This window comes from Geotrypetes seraphini, chromosome 6 (genome assembly GCF_902459505.1).
Source record: "Geotrypetes seraphini chromosome 6, aGeoSer1.1, whole genome shotgun sequence".
Lineage (NCBI taxonomy): Eukaryota > Metazoa > Chordata > Amphibia > Gymnophiona > Dermophiidae > Geotrypetes > Geotrypetes seraphini.
The window spans coordinates 107,309,228-107,331,091 of record NC_047089.1 but is presented as its reverse complement, the minus strand read 5'-3'; positions in this window follow the sequence as shown (position 1 = coordinate 107,331,091).

The window sequence follows — 21,864 nt, the reverse complement described above, 5'->3', positions numbered from 1 at the left end:
CTGTTTTCTTTTAGCTAATTAATGTTTTAAATACATATGTAAGCATGTACAAGGAATGTATTTTATATTCACATAAACACTTATGCAACAATGCCTCTTTATATCAGTTTTCCACATACACACAGTCTTAAAAAAATATTTTTTAGGTGATTTACCCCTACAATACTTGTTTTATACATATCACAATTGTATTACATTATCCAACATGGCCACTGGAATGTATAAAAATTGTGCTATTTTGTGACTGTTTTATGGCTTTTTGCATGAAAATTATATTTTTGAGGTTGCCACTAGGTTGGGAATACAGTGTCATATTTGTTTTCTGATTTTATATCACTTAAAAAATTGTGATTTTTTTCCTATTTTACTTCCATTTTTGAATGGCTCTGGTATAAAAGGTGTTCAAATTTTAATATCTTGTGACTTAATTCTTTATAATTCTGTTGCTAGTTTCACAAAAAAAAAAAAATTATAAAAAAAGAAGGGCATTGTTTTCAAATAGGAAGTGGTTGTTGGCAATGACCTCTGACCTCAGCAGGGGCATTTAATCAGCTGCTATTTGAGTATCTCAGTTTCTTTTCACTTTCTGTGAGCAGGAAATGCTAATACTGTAGTGTAAATGAAGGCTTTCCATGGTTCACCACACAATTGTTTCCCACGTACTCACCTTTATAGGACCCCCAGGGACCCCTGAAGAAGACTTTTTGTCGAAACGCGGACCGTGTTGGGTCCTGTATCCCTAGCGGACTAGGTCCTTTAAGGCTCTTATGTGGATGATTTACTTTTATGTGGATGGAATTATTTTATGTGGATGATTTTAGTGTACCTTTGGAACTTTGATACTTTCAAATAAAGTCCATTTGGGAACATCGTCACTCCACAGAGTTTTTTTGGTTTTCTGTGTAAATGAAGATAATCTGATTTGTAAGTGCAATTTTGTCTGATTACAAAATGGCTATTATTTGGGCCTGGTATTTTCTTTTGCTCTTTTTTAGTGAATACGAATTTGAGTTTTATCAACAAAGTGATCTATTACTCTGGAATTCCATTGAACACATAGTATTTCTGTCTCTTTTTCTCTGTCTCTCTCTTCTAACACATTTGCTTGTCGGCGAACCAACGCGGTCCCGAGGAGAGGACAGCATGGGAGCTCTGCTCCGCCCCTCTCCCCGGCCGCGAGGAAACATTTAAAAGCAAACCCTTCTTGTGCGGGCCCCTTTTGGCCACCAGCGGGAGTCGGCGAACCAGCGCGGTCCCGAGGAGAGGACAGCGTAGGAGCTCTGCTCCACCCCTCTCCCTGGCCGCGAGGAAACATTTAAAAGCAAACCCTTATTGTGCGGGCTCCTTTTGGCCACCAGCGGGAGTTGGCGAACCAGTGCGGTCACGAGGAGAGGACAGCGTGGGAGCTCTGCTCCGCCCCTCTCCCTGGCCGCGAGGAAACATTTAAAAGCTTGAAGCCTCAACGATGCTCTGCCATTCGGCGCGCCGATGAATGCGCGCAACAAAGACGCATGCGTCTTAGTGCGCGCCTTTGTGAAGCGCCGGCAGTGAAGTCCATAAGAATTTGAAGCTCACATAACAGAGACTGGTGAGTGAAAAAGCCTGTCCCCTCCATGATCAGGCATCAACGTAGCTACCCCCACTACTAACTAGTAGCTGTAACTAGTAGCCGTCCCTTGATGACATAACTGCAAGACTCATAACTGTAAGACTCAAAGTTGGTGATCCATATTACACTTGTTACAAATGCTGGTACACCTATTCTATCTAACGGTCGGTACACCTCGTTAAACTTAACAATTTGGTATACCTTGGACTACCGTGTTATACTTAAAAGTAAGTCACACTTAATGTTGGCATACTTGTTATGTTGATAGTCATTGTAATAACAAATCATTGATAGACATGGTCACAATTAATTGCTGATAGACATTGTAATAATCAATTGTGGATAGACATTGTTAGTCACTGTTACAATTGTTATTAGACATTAACTGTTGATAGACATTGTAATAATCAATTGCGGACAGACACTGTTAATAGACATTAACTGTTGATAGACATTAACTGTTGATAGACATTGTTATAATCAATTATGGACAGACATTGTTAAAATCAATTGTAGATAGGCACCTTGCACTATCTTGCTAAACTTCTATAACACCTACCTATAAGCATAGGTCCCCCCAAAGACAGCTAAGAACAACAACAAAAATAAAAAATAAAAATAAAAAATCCATATCTAACCCCCCACCCTCACTCAAAAAATGGCATATCTCACACTTAAACTCACCCTAGTACTACTACTGCTCTCCCTACTCATAGAGAAATGGAAAACAGCAGGATACCACACACAACCCATACCCATCCTCACAACAACACTCAGACAGGTTCAACCCAATAGGAAACTCCAAGCCCCCAGAACCCTGATTACTTGTCCATCATCTAACCACGAAAACATTCCCACAATATGGGGGAAAAGACCACCAACAAAAACTAAGACAAGCTCACAAAAACCTCAATCACCCTCTAGAACACTTATCAATACACTCACCTTCCACTCACCCACAAAACTTACATCAATAGCATGCGCATACATGAATATACGATCTATCAGCCCAAAGACAGAACTAATCAAAGACTGGCTGACTAAAGATAATTTAGGCTGCCTCTTCTTAGCCGAAACTTGGCTCACTTCCGATACAGACCCTCGCATTACTGAACTCTGCCCAAATGGATACAAATTAGAGCTAGTATGCAGAGAAAACAGAAGAGGTGGAAGTCTTGCAATTATTGCAAAAAACAACCTCAACATTAAAGTCCTAACCAAGCACTCCTCCCCTCACCTTGACCTCCTAGCCTGCCAACTCTCAGACAACTCTCTCACAGGAACTCTGAACTGCCTTCTCTGCTATGTCACACCAAGGAAATGGAACACCTCCAAACAAGATCTCGAAGAGTTTATCTTCCAGAACTCCCTCTCTTCCACTCATAACCTGATCTTAGGAGACATTAATCTCCACTTAGAAGATCAGACCTCCAAACAAGTAGCGGATATTCTCTCATTCCTCAATACCCTTTCTTACCAGATACTCAATCCAGAACCCACGCATGAAAAGGGCCATCAACTTGATATTGCTGCTTACACATCTCCCAACCTCAACACACAAACCATCCACATTACCAACGGCTCATGGCATCCTACCTTATGGTCTGACCACTACAAGTACACCTTCACTATCAACTGGGAGCTTAATAACATCAAACCTACTCCAAGCATAACAAGCTTCAAGTCCAGAAAGAAAATCGAACCTATCACATTCTGGGAAACAGTAGACCCTGCAATAGACTTAAACAACCCCAAAGAATTCATAAACACCTGGCGTACCTTAAGTGAATCCACTTTGAACATACTAACATCACTAAAAACAAAAAACAAAATATGCAGACCATCAGACAAATGGTTTGACGCCGAACTACTACACCTAAAAAGGCAATGCAGACAACTAGAAAGGATATGGAAAAAACAGAAACAAGACCACAACAAAACAGAATGGAGATCCCAAATCAAACAATGCAAAATCAAACTGAAGGAAAAACGAAAAGACTACTACTCCAAACTAATAGGCACCAAAAAACCAGACACCAAAAAACTTTTCAGCATTGTAAAAAACCTCACCAACACCAAACCCTTTCTCGCCACACAAGGAACACAGACTCCAACAGCTTCTCAACTAGCGGACCACTTCAAACATAAAATAATCACATTCAGAACCACATTCAACACCACTCAAAACATCATAGAAGAGATTCAAATAAAACCCAAAATAGATGAAGCCATTTCAGCAGATAGGACCTGGACCAACTTCCCAACGACACAATGGTCAGACCTTGACCGGCTGTACAAAAAATATAGCAAATCTTCTTGTGATTTGAACAACTGTCCCCCTTACCTACTAGCCACAGCGTCCTCCAAATTCATAGCTTGTCTCACGCTATGGCTGCAAACCACCTTCAGGGAAGGTCATTTCCCTCCGGAACTTAGTGAAATCTTAATAACCCCAATACTAAAAGACCCCAAAGGCCCAATAGACAGTCCAACAAATTATAGACCAATCGCTTCTATACCTCTATACGTCAAACTCATAGAGGGTCTAGTAGCACAATATCTCGCCAATTACCTAGAAGACCACCACATTCTACACCCTACTCAATCCGGATTCAGAGCCAATCACAGTACTGAAACACTTCTGGTTTCCTTACTAGACATAGCCCGTCAGCACCTCAGCAAAGGAAATAAGTTACTAATCATCCAACTCGATCTCTCAGCAGCATTCGACTTAGTTGACCATTCCATACTACTCCAAACACTAGATGCCATAGGAATATCAGGTAATGTTCTCAACTGGTTCCAGGGATTCCTCAAAACAAGATCATACAGAGTCAAGTCAAATGATCTTTTATCCGACCCATGGTCAAACCCCTGCGGAGTTCCACAGGGATCCCCTCTATCGCCCATACTTTTCAACCTCTTCATAGCATCCCTAGGCACTGCCCTAGACGCCCTAAACATTAAATCCTTCAGCTATGCGGATGACATAACCATCCTCCTCCCCTTCGACATCCAAGAACCCACCTCCAACGGACGCCTGAAAACAACATTGAATACTGTAGAAAAATGGATGACAAACCACAAGTTAAAACTGAATGCAGAGAAAACCAAATTCCTACTACTAGAGAAGGAACAAAAACCATCCCTAACAGAACTAGAAGTAAACACAATCAAATATCCAATACAGAATACGCTCAAAATTCTGGGAACTCACCTAGACAAAGGCTGCACTATGCAATCACAAATACACAAAACCATAAAAAAAGCATTTTTCATCATGCGAAACCTAAGAAAAATAAGAAAATTCTTTTCCAAAGAACACTTCAAGATCATTGTACAATCCCTCATACTCAGCTCCTTAGATTACTGCAACAGCCTCTACCTACCTTGCCCAAACACTATGATAAAACAACTACAAACCGTTCAGAATACAGCTATCAGACTCATCTACTCGCTCAGCAAATTCGACCACGTCACCCCCGCCTATGTAGCCTCTCACTGGCTTCCGATAAAAGCAAGAACTCAATTTAAACTCTACTGCTTACTTTTCAAAGTAACCCAAGGTACGGCCCCCAATTACCTGAACAACTGCCTTCACCGCAACCGACTACCCAGATCAAGAACTCAGAACCTGTTCACCTTCCCCCCTCATAATGGCACCCGACGTAAGAAACTTTACGACAGCCTTCTAGCAACACAGGCAGCGAAAATTGACCCCACCATCACCAAACTGATGATCAACACAACAGACATCAAAATATTTCGAAAAGAAATCAAAACATTCCTTTTCAAAAAACACGTCCTTACTTAATATTCTCCTCCCCAATCGCACATGCACTCCCCCCAGAAAATAACACTCTAGTCATCCCCTTGAACCTTACTTACCAAAAATATCCAGACTCCTAAATATGCATCTCCTAAAGGTATCCATTTAACCTTCTCCTAAATAAGCATTTCCCTTAGGTATCCGTTTAATTGATTCCTTCAAAGTTAGGTATCTTTCTTCAGTTGCTTATACTGTTTTCCCCACTGAACCTTGTAATCTACTTGATCCCTGTCGAGTTATTCTATCAATAAATCCAGATTTCTTATACCTGTATTTCTATACCACAGCATGTAATTTACTTGATTGTTATGTAATTCTCTCGGTAATGCCCTGATCTCTTTTAACTGTAATCCGCTTAGAACCGCAAGGCACAGGCGGAATAGAAATCACTAATGTAATGTAATGTAATGAAAATACTTTTTCATCTCATGTCTTATAGAACCTAGTGCTGCCACCTCAGGCAGGAGGACATTGATGTCCCCATAGCTCTTTGGCAGAGAGGAGTAGGTGGAGTGAGATGAGCAGCAGGGCTGAGTTTTACCTTTTTCCTGTCTGAGGCCAGCAGTCAGGCAGCAACTGACAGGAGCAACTATGAGGAGGAGGAAGAAGAAGTGGACAGCATAGAATACCACGACAACTCCTTAGAGAGGCACCAGTTACCAATGTTGCATCTACTTCTCTGCAGGAGCTCCAAAACATACATTCCCTCCAGGAGGTACATTTTAATAGACTGGAGGCCCAGATTGGAATACTACAGGGTGAGCTTGCTGGACTGCAAGGAAACAACCGTGATGGCCTTGCTGGACTGCAAGAGGAAATCCATGATGGCTTGGGGAAATAAGAGTTGCTAGTTTATTCTTTGTGGAGGTCAGGAGGTAGGGGCAACAGCTCCAGGATTCATCTTCTAGTCAGCCTGCAATGCAGGAACTGCATCCTGGCCAATGCCTCTGAGGGAGGCCACCCAAGCATCCACAGCCACAGCAGTGAATTGTCATACATGGGTGGGGGGGGGGGGTGAAATTAATCTCAGATTTTTTTCTGGTTTGTTTTGTTTTGGGAAATAAAGAAATAGTTATTGTTTAATATAACATTATTGCAGTCATGTCAAACTTATTGAATTTTATGTAGATATAACACATTTGTGCATCCTCACTGTACCTAAGGCACTGGAACAATGGTAGAGTCAAATGAAAATTGTATGATTCTCACAATGAGACACACACTGTGAAAGCACAGTTACTCACCATAACAGGTGTTATCCGGGGACAGCAGGCAGATATTCTCACATGTGGATGGCATCATCTACGAAACCCGGTATGGACTGTGGTAAAAGTGTACTTGCACTTTAAGTTTTCAGAAACTTCATGACTGCCCGCACCGCATATGTGCACGTGCCTTCCTGCTGGATGTTGGCTTGCAGTACCTCAGTTCTATAAGCAAGCTAAGAAGCCAACCAGAGGAGGTGGATGGGATGTGAGAATATCTGCCTGCTGTCCTCATATAACACCTGTTATGGTAAGTAACTGTGCTTTATCCTAGGACAAGCATGCAGCATATTCTTACATGTATGACTCCCTAGCTTACTGTAATAGGATAGAGGGAGAGTTGGCCATTAAGAAGAAAATAAATTCTGTAATACCGCTTGGCCAAAATGACCATCTCACCTGGAATAGGATTCTAGACAGTAGTGAGATGTGAATGGGCGAATTGACTACCAAGTATCTGCTTTGCAAATTTCATCAATGGGAGTGGAACGTAATAAAGCTACTGATGTTTCCATAGTTCGGACTTTGTGTGCTGTAATGCATCCCTTGAGCTACAGCCCAGCCTAAACATATCAAAAGGAAATACAGGCCACTAAAATGTAGAAATAGTTCTCTTAGTGACAGGCAGGCCCAATCTGTAAGGATCAAAAGAGATGAACAGTTGAGGTGAAGTCCTGTGTGGTTTAGTTCTTTGTAAATAGCTAAGGCATGCATACAGTTCAAAGAGTATACAGCTGTTTCTCCAGGATGAGACTTTGTGGAAAAAATACTGGAAGTACAATAGATTGATTCAGGTGAAATCCTGTGACTACTTTTGTGAAGAATTTAGGATGGGTTCTGAGAACCACCTTGTCATGATGAAAAACTGTATGGTGGGTCAGAAACCAATGCTTGAAGTTCAGTTACTCGATGAGCGGAAGTGACAGAGATCAAAAAGACCACTTTCCAAGTAACAAACTTGGAGTAGATGCCAGTGGTTCAAAAATCAGTTTGGCTAGGTCTACATTAAAATCCCAGACAACTGAAGGCAGCTTAAGCAGAGGTTTGGAGTTGAAAAGACCTTTCATAAACCTGGAAACAAGCAGATGAGTGGACAGAGGTTTATTGTTGAGAGGAACATGGAAAGAACTAATAGCACTGAGGTGAACTCTTACCAAAGTGGTTTTAAGGCTAGAATTAGATAAATGAAGTGATAATCCAACACTGAAGTTAGAGAAGAGGAAGAAGAATCTTGGTCATGGAGAGTACACCATGAATTGAAGCATGTCCACTTCAGTTGATAGCATTGCTGAGTAGAAGGTTTTCTGGAAGCAGCTATAATGGCTTGTACTGAGTCTGAAAGATTAAAATCTGATAAATTCAGACTGAGAGGTACCAAGCTGTCAGGTACAGAGATTGCATATTGGGGTGTAAAAGAGATCCTTGATTCTGAGTGAGCAGAGATAGAAAGATTTATAAAGGAATTGGATCCTTGGAGCTCAGCTGAAGTAGAAGTGAAAACCAAGGTTGTCTGGGCCACCGAGGTGCTATCAAGATCATGGTGGCTGATTCATGTTTGAGCTTGTCTAAAATCTTGAGAATGAGAGGGATTGGTGAAAATGCTTAGAGGAACTTGTTCATCCAATCCAGAAGAAAAACATCTGCTCTGAGACAATGAAGAGAGTATTGTCTGGAGCAGAATTGAGGCAATTTGTGGTTGTGAGAAGACACAAACAGGTCTTTCTGAGGCATTCCACATAGTGAGAAGATTTGATGCAATACTTTGGAGTTCAGAGTCCACTCATGTGGTGAAAGAAATCTGCTGAGCTTGTTGGCTAGAGTATTCCATTTCCCTTGAACACATATGGCTTAGAGGAATATGTTTCAAGGAATTGTCTAGTTCCACATGTACTCGGCCTCTTGACACAGAGGAACAGAGCCCGTACCCCCTTGTTTGTTGATATAGTGCATCGCTACCTGATTGTCCATTCAAACAAGGAGGACCTGGTTGAAAAGACTCTCTTGAATGATTTTTAGAGCATTTTGAATGGCCCACAGCTTTAACAGGTTGATGTGGAATGTCTTTTCTTGAACTGATCATCAACCTTGTGTCTTGAGACCGTCCAGGTGAGCCCTGATGAGGTGTCCATGATGAGCACTTTCTGATATGGGGAGATGTAAAACAGCAGACCCCTGAATAGATTTGTTGGATCCATCCACCACTGAAGAGAATAATGAAGAGGTGAGGTGACTTTTATCATTTGAGATAATGGATCTCGAGCTTGGGACCATTGAGATGCTAGGGTCCACTGACCTGATCTGAGATGAAATTGTATGAAGGGGTAACATGAACTGTGGATGACATATGACTTATAAGTTTCATCATTTGTCTCACTGAGATGGTTCATAGAGAGGAGACCTGATTGCAAAGATGAAGTAAGGTGGAGTGGAAAACATAAAAAATGATCTGCAAAAGATAGAAGTTGGCAACTAAAATTCAATGCAAACAAGTACAGCATGATACACTTGGGGTTTAGAAATCTGAGGGAAACATATGTGCTGAGAGGTGAGAGGCTGATATGCATGAATGGGGAGAGGGACCTTGGGGTGATATTGTCTGAAGATTTGAAGGCAACAAAACAGTGTGACAAGGTGGTGGCTGTAGCCAGAAGGATGCTGGGTTATATAGAAAGAGGCAAAACCAGCAGAAGAAAGGTGTTAATACCCCTGTACAGGACATTGGTGAGGCCCCACCTGGAGTACTATGTTCAGTTTTAGAGATTGTATATGGCTAAGTATGTAAAAAGACTTGAAGCAGTCCAGATAAAGCAACAAAAATGGTATGGGGATTGCACCAAAGATGTACAAGAAGAGATTGGAAGACCTGAATATGTATATTCCAGAGGAAAGGAGGGACAGGGGAGATATGATACAGATGTTTAAATACTTGAAAGGTATTAATATAGAAACAAATCTTTTCCAGAGAATAGAAAATGGTAAAACTAGAGGGTATGAATTAAACTTGCGGGATGGCAGACTTAGGAGTAATGTTAGGAAATTATTTTTCATGGAGAAGGTGGTAGATACCTGGAATTCTCTCCCAAGGAAGATGGTGGAGAAAATGGTGATGGAATTTAAAAAATTATGGGATGAACACAGAGGATCTCTAATTAGAAAATGAATGGTATAAAACAAATTGAGGCCAGTACTGGGCAATTCTACATGGTCTGTGTTCCATATATGGTAATTTGGTTTAGGTTGAGCTGGGGAGATTTTTGATAGAAGCTTTAATGACAATATGGTTAGGATAAGCTGGAGTGGGCTTCAATGGCAACTCTATCAGTGGGAACTTACGGACAATACCGGTCGGACTTCTATGGTCTATTGCCCAGAAATATTAAAGAAAAGACAATTTAACCTTGAACATACTGTATAATGAGTGTGACTATTGGGCAAACTGGATGGTACGTGCAGGCCTTTATCTTCTGTTATTTACTGTGTTACTATGTAAGCATGGACATTATTAAAAAATACCATCCTGGAAGCCCAGATCAGATATATTCCACCTAACAAAAAAAGGTAGAAGGAAGACCAAATGACAACTGTCTTGTTATTGTTGAGGGAAAAAGCCCAGAGAAGCTTGGTGTCTAGTAGAGTTCCTATGAATTGTAACAGCTTAGAGGGGTGAAGCTGTGACTTGGAGAAGTCAACTTCAAACCCTAGAAGCCGGAGAAAGGTAATCATCAACTGTGTTGCCGAATGGACTGCTTGAGATGATGTAGCTTTTATCAGCCAATTGTCCAGATATGGAAACACCTGAAACCTGCCACAACCACTAGGTACTTGGTGAATACTCTTGGAGAAGAAACTAAGTGACAGAACTTTGTACTGGAAGTGTTGAGTTATGCGAAAATGCAGAAACTTTCTGTGATCGGGATGAAAGGATATGTGTGTGTAAGCCTTTTTGAGGTCTAGAGAGCACATCCAATTGTTTCATTCTAGAAGTGGGTATAGAGTCCCTAAATATAGCATGCAAAACTTTCTTTGACTAGATATTTGTTTAAGGCTTGGAGATTGGAGAATTGGACGAAGACTTCACATCTTCTTTGGAATTAGAAAGTATCTGGAGTAGAACCCCTGATTTTTTTGACAATGGGAACTACTTCTTTTTTTTTTGTAATAATTTTTATTAGAATTGCAGCCAATACATAATAAAAACACAGAAACACTGTAGTAACAACATGAGGAACCACATACAATACCGGTATCCCAGTGGGCAAACAACGCAAAACAGCGTGAGAGATGGAACATGCACAAAATCATATAACCAAGTAAATGTGTCTCTCACCCATTGGTAAGAAAAAGTCCCCCTGAAGAGTTATACTAGAACTGCAATAACATTTTATGTCTCCTATATCTAATCCCCAAGCATACCCTCACACACTCCATCATACTGCACCTAAAGGATAAAAAAATACTCTAAACACACCATGTATGCCCCTATACACTCACCACACATACTACTAGCGAACCAGCTTGAGAGCACCTAGACCAGGGGTCCCCAAAGTCCCTCCTTGAGGGCCAAATCCAGTCGGGTTTTCAGGATTTCCCCAATGTATATGCATGAGATCTATGTGCATTGTGACAAACCCAGCACCAGCACTAGTTCGGTCCCTAATAGGATCGGGTGCAGAAGAGCTGATCAGATTGATTCTGGTGCTCAACTTGAGGCTGACCTCCCTTGCCCCTATGACCAAAGCAGTAGTGGAGCAGAGGCAGACAGACTGTCAACAGCAGCCTCCGGGCTTTAGGGCAGCTAGAGAAGCCACAAGAAATATAGCTGCATTAGATAAACCCAGGCAGAGAAAAGCTGCTTTAGAGCCAAAGCCCATCCCCCGCTACAGGCTGAAGGGGATTGGCTCTGAGCTGTTTAAAAGCAGGCTGAGACAAGCAGCAGGGGAAGGAGCGAGTGACCAGGGCGAGTCACTCCCACAGCCCAAGGCAGGTGAGGAGCTGTGGAGCAGAGCAGGAGAGACAACCGTGCCAGATTGGCCCATGCAGGATTTGGAAGAAATCCTCCCCACTTCAAACTTCCAGATTCCAGATTGTGTGGAAAGCATGGAGGTACAAGTAGCTGGCCCTATGCTAGAGAGCCAGACAGAATGTATGGACACTGAATGAAGGAAGTGAGTAACTGGGAAACAATTAGTGGTTTGTGGTTTATTTTTCTTTTTGCCTATGTTTTCCTTCTGTGCAAACCAAGCCTGAAGAATGTGAGTTATGTTTGGGCTTTATGAGTATTTTGGGGTTTAGGAATAATACTTACCTGAATCCTAAACTATGGAAGTGATTTAAAGTCAAGTTTGGGAACAAGAAGCTCAAGTTAAAACATTTAAGTCTGTGTTTTTGAACTTTGGAAAATCCTGCCGTGGCTCCCGTTCCTGAGGAGCTAATTAGCTTATCTCTATCAGCTGTTTGTTTTGCCTGCACGAGGGAGCTGAGGGAAAAGCTGAATGGTTTGCAAGAGTGTGCTGTAGCTATATTGCCTAAAGAGTTTTGTTTAATTTGGATTTACAGCAAAGGTTTATTGGCTGCTGAAATCTGCTGTTACATGCCTCTGATATTAATGCTGAGAGAAAGGTTGAATTATGAGTGAACACCAGTGTAAAGCAATCCTGAGTCAGAGCACATGATTCCAGGAATAACCAACTACAGGAAGTTGTTGTTTTGTTAAAGCTTTATTTTTGCAATTAACTTTATTTTGAAAAACATGCAAAAGTGATCTTTATTTTATGTTACATCTTTTTGACCGCTGGGTCAGAATAAACATCATATTCCTATTTGAAGAACTTGGTTTCACTAGTGATATTTGGAAACTCTTTGCTTGCCTTGTCTCTCTTAGGCCTAGGCAGTTGCCTAGAGCCACCTGAAGGTACCCCTTGTTAGAGGGGACACGCCAGAATCCCGGTGTTTGTCACACGACAGCCCTGCGCTGCGGAGGGTTTGTGACAGATTTGGTATCAGGAGTGCGGATCTGGTACCTCTTCAGGTGAAGATTTGGGAGTACAAAGGTGAAATTTTTTTTTTTCCTTTTTTCTACCATTGTTTGGGTTCATCGGAACCGGGATTACAAATTCTGCTGAATGGAAGCGGCTTAAACATTGCAGTACTGTGCAAGGATATCGGTTCCAGTGTCCTGAGTTTGGCGGCTGCAGGAGGTGCGGATAGCAGATCAGGAGACGAGGCCATCGTCCGGAGCTGGCGAGGAACCAAAAGGGGGACCAGGAGGTCTCTGATGAAGGGTGGTGCACCCTGTAATGAGCACGCAGGCGATGATTCATCAGTACATCTGGTAAGCATATTTGACAGAGGGTCTGGTGAAGACAGTTCTGGGGGGAAAGAAACTGAGTGGTATCGCACTTGGATTGTGTGTTTGTGATTTCCCTACAGAGCCAACATGGAGCCGGCAGCGTTAGCAGTGGTGGCAGGAGAACGACAACAGCAGAATGAGGACCTAAAGAAAGTTCTTGAGACTAGTCATGGACTATGGCAGGCAAGCCAGGAGGCTAGCGAACGTCATCACAGTGACATTATGCGAGCTATGGAGCAGCAATCTCAATTGATGGCGCAACTATTGAAGCCTACGTCTGGTGGACAGATACCTATACCGGTATTGGGGACTGGTGGTACTCTACCTACGGTAGGACAAAACTCTTTAAATTTATTGAATCTGAGTAAAATAACACCACAGGATGCTCCAGATGACTTTTTAAATTCTTTTGAGAGAGTTGCTGCTGCAGCAGGTTGGCCTCCAGAACAGTGGGCGGTATGCCTTCTGCCATGTTTGGCTGGAGAGACCCTTGCGGCTTTCCAGACCATTGCTGCAGATCAGGCCAATAGTTATCCAGCTGTGAAAGCGCATATCCTGGATTTTCTGGGATATACAAGAGAGTATTACAGACAAACCTTTCGTGCTCTCCAGTTAAAAGTAAAAGAAAGACCTAAGGCGCTGTTACAACGCCTAACGAAAGCTGCAGAGAGGTGGTTACAGCCTTTCTTGGCAGACCCCCGAGCTATGTTCGCTGAGTTAGTCAGGGAACAATTCCTAGAAGCTCTACCCCAGAACATAAAAGGGTGGATCCAGAAACAGGGATGCCAGGATCTGATACAGATACTCTCTGTGGCAGAGGCTTATTTGGATGCCCAGGGGATTCCCGAGAAACCAGGCCCAAGTTATAGACCCCAGACACAGTTCCAGAGGGATACTACACTTCAGGCTCATACTAATACTAACATGCCACCCAGGAACCCTCAGAATTGTGCAAAGAAACCCTTTAACCCAGCTCCCATCTATTGCTTTAGGTGTGGGGGAAAAGGACACCGTCAAAGGGAATGCAGGGAAAGAAGGGATTTTACTATTGCATGTGGGGTAAAGAGAGCTAGCCACAGAGAATATTTTCAGAAAGTACAAGTGGCTGGTAGGACAGTGTCTGTCCTGATTGATACGGGGGCAGAACAAAGCGTTATGGCACAGAAATTATGGCATCAAATTAGGGGTGCCAGCTCCAGTGATAAAGGGTTGGATACAGTGAATGTGTGGTGTGTGCATGGTGATGTGAGGGAGTATCCCCGTCAGCAGGTGAACTTGAGAGTTGGGGAAGAAAGGATTGAGCTAAAGGTAGCCATTGCTCAGAATATACCTCATTAATTGATCCTAGGTCAGGATTGGCTCAGAACCAAGGTTAGGGGTGATTACAAGATCGGAGATAGGAGGGGGGAAGAGACCCAGACTAAGGGTAGACTGATATTGGGAGCATGGCCTAAGCAACAGCAGTTCCAATCCAGGAGGGCCAGAAGAGCAGGGGACTGGCGGGCTAGAAATGGTGGAAAAGAATGGCAGCCCACAATCAGATGGGTACCCTTATCTGAAAAAGCAAAGGCCCCTACACGAGCATATGGGAAAGCTGCAGGGTACGATCTTTATGCTGCACAGGAACAACTGATTTCCACCAATGGAAGAGCCCTTGTTAATACTGATTTACAGTTGTCTTCTCCACCAGGCTCATATTTAAGGATTGCGCCCCGCTCAGGTTTAGCATGGAAGGATTCGGTTGATGTAGCAGCAGGAGTTATTGACCCTGATTTTCGGGGTAATGTAGCGGTCCTATTGGTGAACCATTCCAGGTACAGCCTGGGGATTGCATTGCCCAGATGGTGTGTGAACGTATATGGGCAGCAAGACTGGAGAGATGGGTTCACTTCCCTGAGACTAAGAGGGGTATGAAAGGCTTTGGGTCATCAGGGAACACACAACCTAGTAATCACGGAGGATTGAGTGATCAGGATAATATACCTCCACAAGTGAGAAGTAAGGTGACAGAAAGCATCCAAATACAGAGTTCTGAAACACCTACTCCGGCAACCTTCCCGGTTCCAGGAGACTCACACAAGGGGGAACACAGTGAGGGGGCCGAATGGAGGAAGGATATGGAGAAATTACAAGAACAGATAAGAGCTCTGACAAAAGATAAAGAGGCTCTTGGTAAAGAGATAAAACAGGAGCTTGAAAAGCAAAATCAACAAAATATAGAGTCCTTTAATAAAGCTCTAGCGGACTTGACCAAGCAACTTTCTCAGGTGGGAGAGCAGGTTGCAGGAAATCAGCAACAGCAGAGTGAGTTAAAAAAGCTTATGGAAGGTTTGGCAGGAAAATGGAAAGACAAGGAGGGTGAAACAAGTAAATGGGTAAAGCAAAGTCAAACCTTTGAAACCCAGTTAGGCCAGTATAAATCCCAGTTAAACAGAGTGGAAGAGGTGTTGGGTGACTTACAGGCTCAACTGGAACAGACAAAGGAGGGTGGTATGGAAGAAATATCAGAGGCAATAGCGGCCTTAGCCCACAGGGTATTCAGTCTAGAGGGGTTGGAGTGCACAAGGGGCTTAGATGATTGTGAGTCAAACAAAGTCCCAGTGTTACAGTGGCCTGATGACTTCTGTAATACAAGCCCTAGTCCGAGCCCTTCTGATAAAAGAAACAAAAATAGGAAACGCCATTGAATTTATTTAGGTTGTCACGTAGTCCTGAGAATATAGGGTCTCCTCAGGGTACAAGTGAGGGTCATCCTTTAAGGGTGGGGGAATGTGACAAACCCAGCACCAGCACTAGTTCGGTCCCTAATAGGATCGGGTGCAGAAGAGCTGATCAGATTGATTCTGGTGCTCAACTTGAGGCTGACCTCCCTTGCCCCTATGACCAAAGCAGTAGTGATCTGGAGCAGAGGCAGGCAGACTGTCAACAGCAGCCTCCGGGCTTTAGGGCAGCTAGAGAAGCCACAAGAAATATAGCTGCATTAGATAAACCCAGGCAGAGAAAAGCTGCTTTAGAGCCAAAGCCCATCCCCCGCTACAGGCTGAAGGGGATTGGCTCTGAGCTGTTTAAAAGCAGGCTGAGACAAGCAGCAGGGGAAGGAGCGAGTGACCAGGGCGAGTCACTCCCACAGCCCAAGGCAGGTGAGGAGCTGTGGAGCAGAGCAGGAGAGACAACCGTGCCAGATTGGCCCATGCAGGATTTGGAAGAAATCCTCCCCACTTCAAACTTCCAGATTCCAGATTGTGTGGAAAGCATGGAGGTACGTTCAAATATCTTACAGGCCGTACCGAAGTGGAGAAAGATATCCTTTTTCTTACGGGGCCTACAGCAACAAGAGGGCATCCGCTCAAACTCAAGGGTGGGAGATTTCATGGTGACATCAGGAAGTACTTCTTCACTGAAAGGGTGGTTGACCGTTGGAATGGCCTTTCACGTCAGGTAGTTGAGGCCAGCAACGTGCTCAACTTCAAGAAACGATGGGATAAACATGTGGGTTCACTTCAGGGAATTGCTTAGAGGGAGTGTTCTTTTAAGGGGAGGGTTCTTTTAAGGGCAGGGTTCTTGTGAGTGGGCAGATGTGTTGGGCCGACGACCCTTTTCTGCCGTCATACTCTATGTTTCTATGATCCAGAAAAGGGAGAACCTGAAGCCACAAAGCTGTATGGGGACATTCCAGAAACATCTGCACTAATGTGCCCAGGGCCCCCCCTGCTATGAAAACACAAAGCATCCTGCCACAGTCCCATAACCCGGCTCCTTTCCTTAGTGATATAGGCCCGGTGTAAGATTTTGAATTGTATTTCTCTGAGATGGTAGAACCGACCAAGAGAAAGAGGTTAGTAAAAAGGTTAAGCAACTGTGGTCTGGTATACTCAGTGTCCAAATCCTGGTTTCATAAAGAGAGCAATTGATCCACATAAGGTGCCTTGCTGGCATTCTTAAGTACTACTACCACTACTACTACTATTTTTTTTATTTATTTATGCATTTGAAACAAAACATACAAGAATACACTTGTTACAGCAAATCAGAGTATCAAATCTAAAAAGACAATAGAAAAAAGATTGTTAAAAGAAAAAGGAAACCCCCTTACTCATTTTATACTTATCTTTTAAAACTCCTCCTTAGACCACAATTACACCTCATGAGAAACAAGAGAATTAATAAGACAAGGAGATCTCAGTTTTAATTTTAAACAAAATCTAAGGAAAAGGCTTTAACGTATACATGGCCAACTTATTCTTTGTAGTGCTATCTTATTTTACATAATTTGAAATTTTCTTTGTGTCCAAAAAGTGTTGAAGCTGTTCAGGAGCGAATAAACACATACTTGGTTCCAGCATATCTAAGGAGACATTTGCAGGGATAACTTAGTAGAAAAGTAGCTCCCATTTTTAATACATCATCCCGTATAGCTAGAAACAATTTTCTACAGTCTTGAATGACCTTTGTCACATCGGGGTAAATCCAGATTTTTTGTCCCAAGAATAAGCTTTGTGAGGATCGAAAGGAAAGCTTTCATTATTACATTCAGGTCTTATTCAAACACCAGTGAGATTATCAATGTTCCACAGTATTCAATTTCTTCCTGGGAGCTCTTTAATATGTCAGTTATATTATTTAAATCAAGATGTTGCAAGTCATGTGGTTGATTACTAGGCGATTTTTCAAAATTCCTAGGTAAATAATACATTTTATTTACTGGTGGCAAAAGTTCAGAGGAGAATTTCAAATTCTCCATCAAGTATCATTTGAACATATCAATTGGTATAGAGAAAGTCAATTTAGGTGTAAATTAAGATGCCTATTGAAATTCTCTGGTTGTTCAATTTTCCTTTGGAGAAAAAGTCTTTCTTTTACCACGTTAGTAGAAACATTCTGTAATGAGGAAATCTCTTTTTCAATTTTTGCAAATTTCAAATTAGTTTCTGCCTTAATATTTTGAACTGATATTGACAAGTCGTCTAGTTTACTCACAACTTTTGAAATGTCTCCTGCAGATTTTATGGAAGCAACTTCATGCTTTTGGAGCATTCTCCATATATTCAGAAGAGTCGCTGACGAGAAGTCGGTTCCTTCCACTCCTTGATAGGTAGTCAACTCAGCATCCTGGATTGTGTAATGCCCTCCTCCATGTGATTGTGTCAGGCTCATTGGCTTTTCAGTAATCACGCCTTCCGTTACTGGATTCGGCAGTGATCACACTGTTGGGGGTGAAAGTGATGTTTCAAACCCCAAGACTCTGGCATCTCCTACCAGCAGTGCTACAACAGGGATTCCCCCTTCAATTATGGCTGGTGAGCTTGTCAGAAACCAGTCCATCTGCATTTGTCCAGGAGTGGAATGGTCCAGCCGGATAACAAAAAACAAACAGGAGAAACTGCCTTCAAACCAGAAAGAGGCACAAAAACAACAACGAAGGAGTCCAAATGGTGCTCAATCCTATTTATTAAACAGACTTGACACAATCGTATTTCAGCCCAGAAGGGCCTGCCTCAGGACTCTTGGTATTGAGTGGTAAAACCAATGACGCACCAATCCAAATGTCCAAATATTCATTTTAATGCGGTGTTCACTGCAATCATTGTCATCCATAATTTGGGGGGGGGGGGGGTTTCCGTGTTTTATTGCAATATTTGGACATTTGGATTGGTACATCATTGGTTTTACCACTCAATACCAAGACTCCTGAGGCAGGCTCTTCTGGACCAAAACACGATCATGTCGAGTCTGTTTAATAAATAGGATTGAGCACTATCTGGTTTCTTTCATTGTTGTTTTTGTGCCTCCAGCCAAATAACACCCTTGCGCTTACTGTGAGGCATGTTCCAAAACCTGCTTTCGTGGTCGGTCTTGAAGAAAAATGGTAAATGCCTTCTTGTTTCTCAAGACCAATCCCCTACTACTACTATTTATTATTTCTATAGCGCTGAAAAAGAGAGGGGGGCAAATAGACGGATGGTGCTTCAAAGGAGGGAGAACTGCAAAGGAGGGAGTGAACTTCAAAGGAGGGAGAACAGCGAGATTGAGGCAGATGAAGGGGTTTATATTTACAAGATGGTGAGATTAAGAGTCCAACACCACCTCCATGACCATCTGGGCAAGTCATGTGTGAGAAAAAGTACCCTCCATGACAAAGGGCAGCAGCTGAAGTAGAGTCTTCAGGGCAGATCCAGGTTTCAGTTAGTGCTGGCAGGTGGAGCTTTTTAGAGATAAAGAGGTCATGGATAAAGGTAAGTTTGTTGGCTACAGAGCAGGCATTCCACAGGGCACATGAGAAGGGCAGTGAAGAATGAGGGAGAGGAACAGAAATAAGATTTGTTAGATTGCGGCACGATCCCAATGAGTAAGCTGAGGGATGATTGGGAGGACTGGAATTAGAATCAATGTCCCCAGCAGAGAGCAAGAGAAGGAGTAGGAGGATACGAGAGAGTATGGGAGAGGCATGGGGGCTACACCATGGTGGAGATACATATAAGTACAGTGGTGATCTCTGTATGAAAGGGAGACAGTGTAGTAGCTGTAAGGCTGAGAAAGGGTGGAGGAGAAGAGAGAGGGTAAGGTGGTAAAACTGAAGCGTGACTGGTGTGGTGGTTGGAGGTTAAGTGATTTAGGATAGGGGGAGGGGATGGGGAAGGTCAGTAGCAGTAAGAGGAATTGGTGAACAGAAGTCACTGAGGAGGGAATGAGAATTGTCCTGGATATGATGGAAGATAGATGAAATGATTCCAAGTCTCATAAGAAGAATTTTTTAAAGTAAACTCACCATGGAGAAAAGGAAGGATAAGGAAGGGTGATTTTTTAAAAAGTATATATAAGCTCTAGTTATAGATATGAAAGAATAAATGCTGAGAATTTGGGGCAAGGTAATATATCTAAATTGATATGGGGCCCATTGGCATTGTAGGGGTGTTTCCTTATTGGCACCTGAAAGTTAGGCCTCTCTGACATCATCAAGCCTGAACCATTGTCTGCAAGAAATCTCCAGCATGAACTTTGCAAGAAGAGAGAAAGAAGAACACATCTTTGCTGTTTCTGCCTGATGCATTCTGGGTATGTACCAGAATGGTATTCTACTCAAGGACATCCATCTATGTCTTCATAATTAGACTGTGTGATTCTTGTGGGAGGTATACTCCTATCCTGTTCTTATCTGTCTAACGGCGCCTGTGTCTACCAGCCGATATGAGACCTTACACAGAAAGGCTATTCATCTAAGTTCTGTTTCTGGATTGGTCCGAGGAAGTCATCTGACGAGATCCAAGTGAAAAGGTACTATTTATAATTAGTCTGTGTCGGGATGCGAGGAAGCTCACATCTTACCACAGGTGTCCTGCACGCAACCTTTTCTTTAATAATTAAGACCTGAACAGTTACCTCGTGTGACTCTCTGCCTAAAATAGAGTGAAACGGACTCTAAACAGCTCTGAATTCCAGCACTACAAGGAAACTTGTCTGCCAATGAATTATAGCCTTACCCGGGGTTGACGAACACGTGTGCCTGTAACAAGGGATTTCTTACGTCTCCTGAAGTTAACAAGAAAGTTTTCCATTTCACCTAATTTTCGCCAGAAGCCTAATCAGAGGGTGAGTATACGGAACTTACTATCTTATCAGCTGGGGTTAGATAAGTATATCCGATTGTGATATAGGACAAGGTTTGTGAAGCTACCTTGGTGATAACTGTAATCATTTGCTGCTAATCAGGGATTATTATTATTATAAGGAATTGTTTAGTGTGTAACAATTAGTTTTACTTAGTTATCTAACAAATGTATTGTGATAATTATGCACTGAGTTTCATTTATGTAATCAGATATTTTATGAACAATATTTAGATATTGCAGCTGGCTTGTGAATTATATTTTTCTGTTTTCATAATAAAAGTATTTCTCATTAGCCTGAGTCTTGTGTCGTATAAATAGACCAATAAATTTGGACCTGGCAGCGTTTATGGTTTTCCCTAGACAAAACTAACAGACACGTAACTTGTTTATGCAACTGATTAGTATACCATAAATCTTGCTACAGTTTGGGGGCCCGTCCTTGGGATTTCTGGGTTTCTCTTTTACGGCCGTGACTATGTCTGATGACAATGAGACTCAACTTTCGTGGCATGCTCTTGAAAAAGACGTTTTTCAGAAATTAGCTGTTACGGTTTTGAAGCAGCCGGACCATGAAGAGTATTTTTCTAACCTCGTACGCTTACTGCCTGCAGAGGTAGAAGAATCTAATCAGGCTTATTGTTCTGTGTTACAGCGTCTCCTGCAGGCTAGAACTAAACCTACAGGAGAACAATATTCTGAGTTTATCTGTTCGTTGTTTGCTTTCAAGACTTCTGTCTCCTCTAGTTTATCTCAAACACGTCAACTTCAGAGTGACCTGTATGAGCAATTAGATTCATGTAAAAACAGTTTGCAGGAAGCACAGGCTCGTCTTGACACTTTTGAACTTCTTGCCTCTACTTGTCCGGCACCTCATTCCGATTTTGATCAGGCGATGTCTGCTTTAAATCAACATTGCTCTGAGTTACAGGCTGACCTCGACAGTCATAAAACTATGTTAGCTGAACGCCCTGTGCATTCCTCTTGTACAAAGTGTACGTCTTTAGTCTCTCAGCTTAACAATGCCCGGGCTCAGAAGGCAGCCGTACAGCAATCTTTATCTACTTGTCGGGCAGAATTTGATGAGGCTGTTAAAAGCCACGCTGAGGTTTTGCTTAAGAAGCAGACCGAATTAGAGGAGGTGACTGACTATTATGTATGTCTTAGTGAGGAGTTCTCCTCGGCTGAGCGTATGTCTAATGATACGA